The sequence below is a fragment of the Triticum urartu genome, chromosome 4A, assembly GCF_056163025.1.
Source record: "Triticum urartu cultivar PI428250 chromosome 4A, HENAU_Tu73, whole genome shotgun sequence".
Lineage (NCBI taxonomy): Eukaryota > Viridiplantae > Streptophyta > Magnoliopsida > Poales > Poaceae > Triticum > Triticum urartu.
This window is the reverse complement of record NC_141876.1, coordinates 332,051,011-332,058,530: the sequence shown is the minus strand read 5'-3', so window position 1 is coordinate 332,058,530 and position 7,520 is coordinate 332,051,011.

Genomic DNA, 7,520 nt, shown 5'->3' with positions numbered 1-7,520 from the left:
GTCTCAGAAAGGGCTAGCGAGATACCATCTTGTTATATCATATTATGATTGTTTTGAGAAAGTGTTGTCATCCAACATTTATTATTATTACTTGCTAGTTGATTATGCTATTGATATGGGTAATGATGAGACCTGAGAATTATTGCAAATGTGGTTAGTTATGATTTATGCTGAAAACTTGAATGCTGGCTTGACATAGTTACAACAACAAGAGCAAACAGAGTTTGTAAAAGTTTTTCTTTCTTTCTTTCAGTTTGTCAACTGAATTGCTTGAGGACAGGCAAGGGTTTAAGCTTGGGGGAGTTGATACGTCTCCGTCGTATCTACTTTTCCAAACACTTTTGCCCTTGTTTTGGACTCTATCTTGTATGATTTGAATGGAACTAACCCAGACTGACGCTGTTTTCAACAGAATTACCATGATTTTGTTTTATGTGCAGAAAACAAATATTCTCGGAATGACCTGAAACTCCACGGGAGGTCTTAGAAAAAACAATAAAAAATCCTCGCCAAATATGAAGACCAGGTGGCCCACACCCTTTCCACGAGGGTGGGGGGCGCCCCCCCTAGGGCGCGCCCCCTACCTCGTGGGCCCCCTGTTGACCCTCCGACGCCAACTCCAACTCTATATATTTGCTTTCGGAGAGAAAAAAAATCAGAGAGAAGAAATCATCGCGTTTTACGATACGGAGCCACTGCCAAGCCCTAAAACCTCTCGGGAGGGCTGATCTGGAGTCCGTTCGGGGCTCTGGAGAGGGGGATTCGTCGCCGTCGTCATCATCAACCATCCTCCATCACCAATTTCATGATGCTCACCGCCGTGCGTGAGTAATTCCATCGTAGGCTTGCCGGACGGTGATGGGTTGGATGAGATTTATCATGTAATCGAGTTAGTTTTGTTAGGGTTTGATCCCTAGTATCCACTATGTTCTGAGATTGATGTTGCTATGACTTTGCTATGCTTAATGCTTGTCACTAGGGCCCGAGTGCCATGATTTCAGATCTGAACCTATTATGTTTTCATGAATATATGTGAGTTATTGATCCTATCTTGCAAGTCTATAGTCACCTACTATGTGTTATGATCCGGCAACCCCGAAGTGACAATAATCGGGACCACTCCCGGTGATGACCATAGTTTGAGGAGTTCATGTATTCACTATGTGTTAATGCTTTGTTCCGGTTCTCTATTAAAAGGAGGCCTTAATATCCCTTAGTTTCCAATAGGACCCCGCTGCCACGGGAGGGTAGGACAAAAGATGTCATGCAAGTTCTTTTCCATAAGCACGTATGACTATATACAGAATACATGCCTACATTACATTGACGAACTGGAGCTAGTTCTGTGTCACCCTATGTTATGACTGTTACATGATGAACCGCATCCGGCATAATTATCCATCACTGATCCGGTGCCTATGAGTTTTCCATATACTGGTTTATGCTTATTTACTTTCCCGCTGCTACTGTTACAATCACTACAAAATACCAAAAACATTACTTTTGCTGTCTTTACTTTTGTTGCCGTTACCACCACTATCATATTACTGTGCTACTAAACACTTTGCTGCAGATACTAAGTTTCTAGGTGTGGTTGAATTGACAACTCAGCTGCTAATACTTGAGACTATTCTTTGGCTCCCCTTGTGTCGAATCAATAAATTTGGGTTAAATACTCTACCCTTGAAAACTGTTGCGATCCCCTATACTTGTGGGTTATCACTAGCATAACTGTGGGAGAATCTAGAGATATTACACAAGCTACCATAGGGAGCATTCACTTTCTTGATATACATTATTTTGCTCTCGTCATAGGTAGATGCATTAATGGTAAAGATGAGTCATGTCACATGTGTGTCCCCGATCTTAGTATTCTTAGGAGTGCTGTGTTAGGAGACAAATCATATAATTTGGGAGCCATTGTTGCACGTAGCTTGCATCTTAATAGACTTAATGGAGATTTCTTTGGTGGAATTTATGCAACCCGCATAGCTAATTTTCTTGGTATAGCCATACGTGAAGATGATATGAATTACCTCCTGTTTATCTAGATTTTTAATGCTATGGTTCACCACCAGTTTGTTGAGAGGAATGAATCACCTCTCCAGTATCGACTAATCTTTGACAGACGTCGTGCTGTCCGTATTACTCTTCCTGCTCCCGCCTTCTTTGATTATCAGGCAAGAGGAGGATATACTATTACCAGAGAGGAGGCACATGAGTATGAGAGAAGAGAGGAGGTTGCTCGTCGCCATGATGCAGCTCAGCAGGCGATAGCTGCTGCATCGCAGTACGACCCCAACTATTATTATGGATATCTGCCAGGCCAGTCGTGGCCATAGACTAGCTTAGGCCAAAAGCCTAAGCTTTGGGGAGTACGTATTTCCCACTTACATTACATTCATGTTCACACACTCACTGCTAGATGTCGGTGCTCATACTTTTTCATTGTATCATCCATGCTAGTTTATTTTTCTTTTTATGCTTTCTTCTTGTGTGTTTGATAAACCTTCAGAAAAACCAAAAAATTAGTTGTAGCTTTTAATTAGTTTACTTTCCATGCTTGTAGTAGTAATTAAAAATAAAACCCAAAAAGATTTCCTATTCTTCTTTTGCTTGTTGGGAGCTTTCCCGTGTAAATAGTTTTATTTCTTTTTTTATTTGGGGGTCGATAGGAGAAGACCATAATTAAATTGTTGAAGTGGCTCTTATATGCATTATTGTTGACCTGACAAAAGAGCCCATATTGCCTTGTCTTCTCCTGTTTATTGAATGCTTGCAGATTCCAGCTTAGTCCAATGCACATGCACTATTATTATTATTCACATCGTTCGGTCGTGCAAGTGAAAGGCAATTATGATGTTATATGATGGACTGGTTGAGATGAGAAAAGCTGGTATGAACTCGACCTCTTTTGTTTTTGTAAATATGATTAGTTCATCGTTCCTGATTCAGCCTATTATGAATAAACATGTTTGCAATGACAACTAGAGATCATAGTTTCTTATGCCATGCTTGATTAGCTATGAGTTATAATGGTTTACCTTGCATGCCAACATGCTATTAAAATGGTTATGATGTGGTATGATAGGGTGGTATCCTCCTCTGAATGATTTAAGTGACTTGACTTGGCGCATGTTCATGCATGTAGTTGAAACAAAATCAACATAGCCATCACGATATTTATGTTCATGGTGGATTATATCCTACTCATGCTTGCATTCGGTGTTGATTAATTTTAATGCATGTTCATGACTGTTGTCGCTCTCTAGCTGGTCGCTTCCCAGTCTTTTGCTAGCCTTCACATGTACTAAGCGGGAATACTGCTTGTGCATCCAAACTCCTTAAACCCCAAAGTTATTCCACATGAGTCCACTATACCTACCTATATACGGTATCTACCTGCCGTTCCAAGTAAATTTGTATGTGCCAAACTCTAAACCTTCAAATAAATATCCTGTTTTGTATGCTCGAATAGCTCATGTATCAACTAGGGTTGTTTGTATCTTCCATGTTAGGCGGGTTATTCTCAAGAGGAGTGGACTCCGCTCCTCACTCACGAGATAAATGGCTGGTCACCGGGATGCCCAGTCCCATGCTTTATGCAAACTAAATCAAAATAATTGCAAACAATACTGCCCCTGGGACTCTTGTTAGTTGGAGGCACTCGTTGTTTCGAGCAAGCCATGGATTGATGCTTGTTGTGTTGGAAGGGGAGTATAAACTTTACCATTCTATTTGGGAACCGCCTATAATGTGTGTAGCATGGAAGATATCGCCATCTCTTGGTTGTTATGTTGACAATGAAAGTATACCGCTCAAAATATTATTCACCTCCGTTTCAAAACCGAGCTCTGGCACCTCTACAAATCCCTGCTTCCCTCTGCGAAGGGCCTATCAATTTACTTTTATGCTGAGTCATCATCCTCTTATTAAAAAGCACCAGTTGGAGAGCATCGTTGTCAGTTGCATTCATTACTGTTAGTTTACATTAAGTATGACTAGACTGGATCTCTTTTACCATGAATTACAATGTCTAGTCAGTCCTTGGTCTTTAAAGGTGCTCTGCATTTATGTTTTGCGGTCTCAGAAAGGGCTAGCGAGATACCATCTTGTTATATCATATTATGATTGTTTTGAGAAAGTGTTGTCATCCGAGATTTATTAGTATGGCTCGCTAGTTGATTATGCTATTTATATGAGTAAACTTGAGACATATGCATTATTACGAATGTGGTTAGTTATAATCTTTGCTGAAAACTTGAATGCTGGCTTTACATATTTACAACAACAAGAGCAAACAAAGTTTGTAAAAGTTTTTCTTTATCACTTTCAGTTTATCAACTGAATTGCTTGAGGACAAGCACATGTTTAAGCTTGGGGGAGTTGATACGTCTCCGTCGTATCTACTTTTCCAAACACTTTTTCCCTTGTTTTGGACTCTAACTTGCATGATTTGAATGGAACTAACCCGGACTGACACTGTTTTCAGCAGAATTACCATGGTGTTATTTATGTGTAGAAACAAACGTTCTCGGAATGACTTGAAACTTCATGGAGCCACTTTTCAGAAAATAAGAAAAATACCATCAAAAGATGAAGGCCAGGGGGCCCACCGTCTCTCCACGAGGGTGGGGGGCGTGCCTACCCGCCTAGGGCGCGCCCCCTCCCTCGTGGGCCCCCTATTGCCTCTCCGATGCCAAATCCAACTCCATATATTGAGTTTCGGGGAGAAAAAATCAGAGAGAAGAAATCATCGTGTTTTACGATACGGAGCCGCCGCCAAGCCCTAAAACCTCTCGGGAGGGCTGATCTGGAGTCTGTTTGGGGCTCCGGAGAGGGGAATCCGTCGCCATCGTCATCATCAACCATCCTCCATCACCAATTTCATGACGCTCACCGCCGTGCGTGAGTAATTCCATCGTAGGCTTGCTGGACGGTGATGGGTTGGATGGGATCTATCATGTAATCGAGTTAGTTTTGTTAGGGTTTGATCCCTAGTGTCCACTATGTTCTGAGATTGATGTTGCTATGACTTTGCTATGCTTAATGCTTGTCACTAGGGCCCGAGTGCCATGATTTCAGATCTGAACCTATTATGTTTTCATCAATATATGAGAGTTCTTGATCCTATCTTGCAAGTCTATAGTCACCTATTATGTGTTATGATCCGTTAACCCCGAAGTGACAATAATCGGGATACTTACCGGTGATGACCGTAGTTTGAGGAGTTCATGTATTCACCATGTGTTAATGCTTTGTTCCGGTTCTCTACTAAAAGGAGGCCTTAATATCCCTTAGTTTCCGTAAGGACCCCGCTGCCACGGGAAGGTAGGACAAAAGATGTCATGCAAGTTCTTTTCCATAAGCACATATGACTATATTCGGAATACATGCCTACATTATATCAATGAACTGGAGCTAGTTCTGTGTCACCCTAGGTTATGACTGTTACATGATGAACCACATCTGGCATAATTCTCCATCACCGATCCATTACCTACGAGCTTTCCATATATTGTTCTTCGCTTATTTACTTTTCAGTTGCTATTGCTATCATCACTACAAAATACCAAAAACATTACTTTTACTATTGTTACCTATTGCTACCGTTACCACTACTATCATATTACTTTGCTACTAAACACTTTGCTGCAGATATTAAGTTTCTAGGTGTGGTTGAATCGACAACTCAGCTGCTAATACTTGAGTATATTCTTTGGCTCCCCTTGTGTCGAATCAATAAATTTGGGTTGAATACTCTACCCTCGAAAACTGTTGCGATCCCCTATACTTGTGGGTTATCAACGGGCAGTCAGAGCCACGCCTGTGACCACACTCAGCAGGGCAGAGGAGGAAAACAGAAATACAAGGCTACCAGAGCAGCGCTACAACCAAGGGCGCAGAAGATGGAGCAATCAGATTGGCTTCCTCCCGGCAAGACCCTTGCCGAGGTGGCCTACACAGCCATGGCAAGAGCCTTGCCGGGGTAGCTCGCCCAGCACCAACATCATAGCCACCCTTGAGCCTGAGAGTTTCGACATCATCGACATCATTGGAACCAAGGCTCGGGAAGTGCCTGCATGGTGGCATGCAGATCTTTGTGAAGACAGAGAGCCTACAAATCCTACATGAGGACCAGAAGACAAGACAATCGCGAGGCCCCTTGCCGATGATGCCCACGAGGCCGAGGCAAGGCTCCTTGCCGAAGACACTCACAAGGCCCCGGCAAGACTCTTGCCGTGGGCGCCCACAAGACCACGTCAATACCCTTTGCCGGGGATATACGCAGGACCACGACAAGACCTTGCCGCCCCGTCACCGCCCTAGCTCAGCGGCCAACCCACCAACTGAAGCAAGTACCCATGTGGCAGTACGTGGGTACTAATCCAACTAGCCAAACACCTGCGTGGTGGCATACAGATCTTCGTGAAGTCCCTACCACCGCGCCAACTCAGCAGCCTGCCAGCATACGTGGCGCTGCATGCCTCGTTGGCCTGGACGCGTGTCGAAGCAAGGCGGAGCGGCGACGGACGGGATGGGCCTCGTTACCACCCCCGATAAAACAAGTGGACACCTAAGTAGCACATTTAATGCACTTTGTCCTGTAATGACAGGCGATAATCTTGTACACTGTATACCTTTCCACCTCCTATGTGCCACTGTGGCAGCCCCTTTTGACTATAAAAGGAGGCCCGAGGCGTACTGGAGAGGGATTCAGATCTTTCGGACCACACACGATGTAGCTAGTTCAATAACTCAAGAACACTCAAATATACACCAAAGCAGGACTAGGGTATTACGCATCCTCGTGGCCCGAACCTGGGTAAACGATCCTCGTGCTGGCTTCTAGACCCGCTCTTTTCACAACCTCGCGCCCGTCAACCGTAGCAAAAGGGATCCCAGTGATCCCATAGGTGTCGTTTCCCCCTGACACCATGTGATTCATGATGCTCTATTTGTGTTTCAATTCTTTACTTCTTTGTGAACATCATTGATATCATCATGCCTAGCTCACAAGGCATTAAAGAAAAGCGCTTGTTGCGAGACAACCCAATATTTACCCCTACTGTTTTTATGTGTTCACGTGTTTAGGCTACTGTAGTAATCATGGTTTATAGCTTTTCTTTTAATAAAGTGCCAAGTAAGACCTTTGGGATGGTCTATGGTGATAGTTGATTTGATCTTGCTGAAAAACAGAAACTTTTGCGCTCATTGCCAGAATTTTAGAAATTCACAGAAGTGTGATTTTGATTTGAATTTTTTACACATGATTGTTATAAAAATTGCCTCGATTGTCTTACATTTCCAGAATTTTTGGAGTTACAGAAGTATACAAAGTTTCCAGATTACTACAGACAGTTCTCTTTTTGACAGATTCTGTTCTCATTGTGTTGTTTGTTTATTTTGATGAATCTATGGGTATTATTGGAGGGTATGAACCATGGAGAAGTTGTAATACAGTAAATATAACACCAATATAAATTTAGAATGAGTTCACAATAGTACCTAAGTGGTGA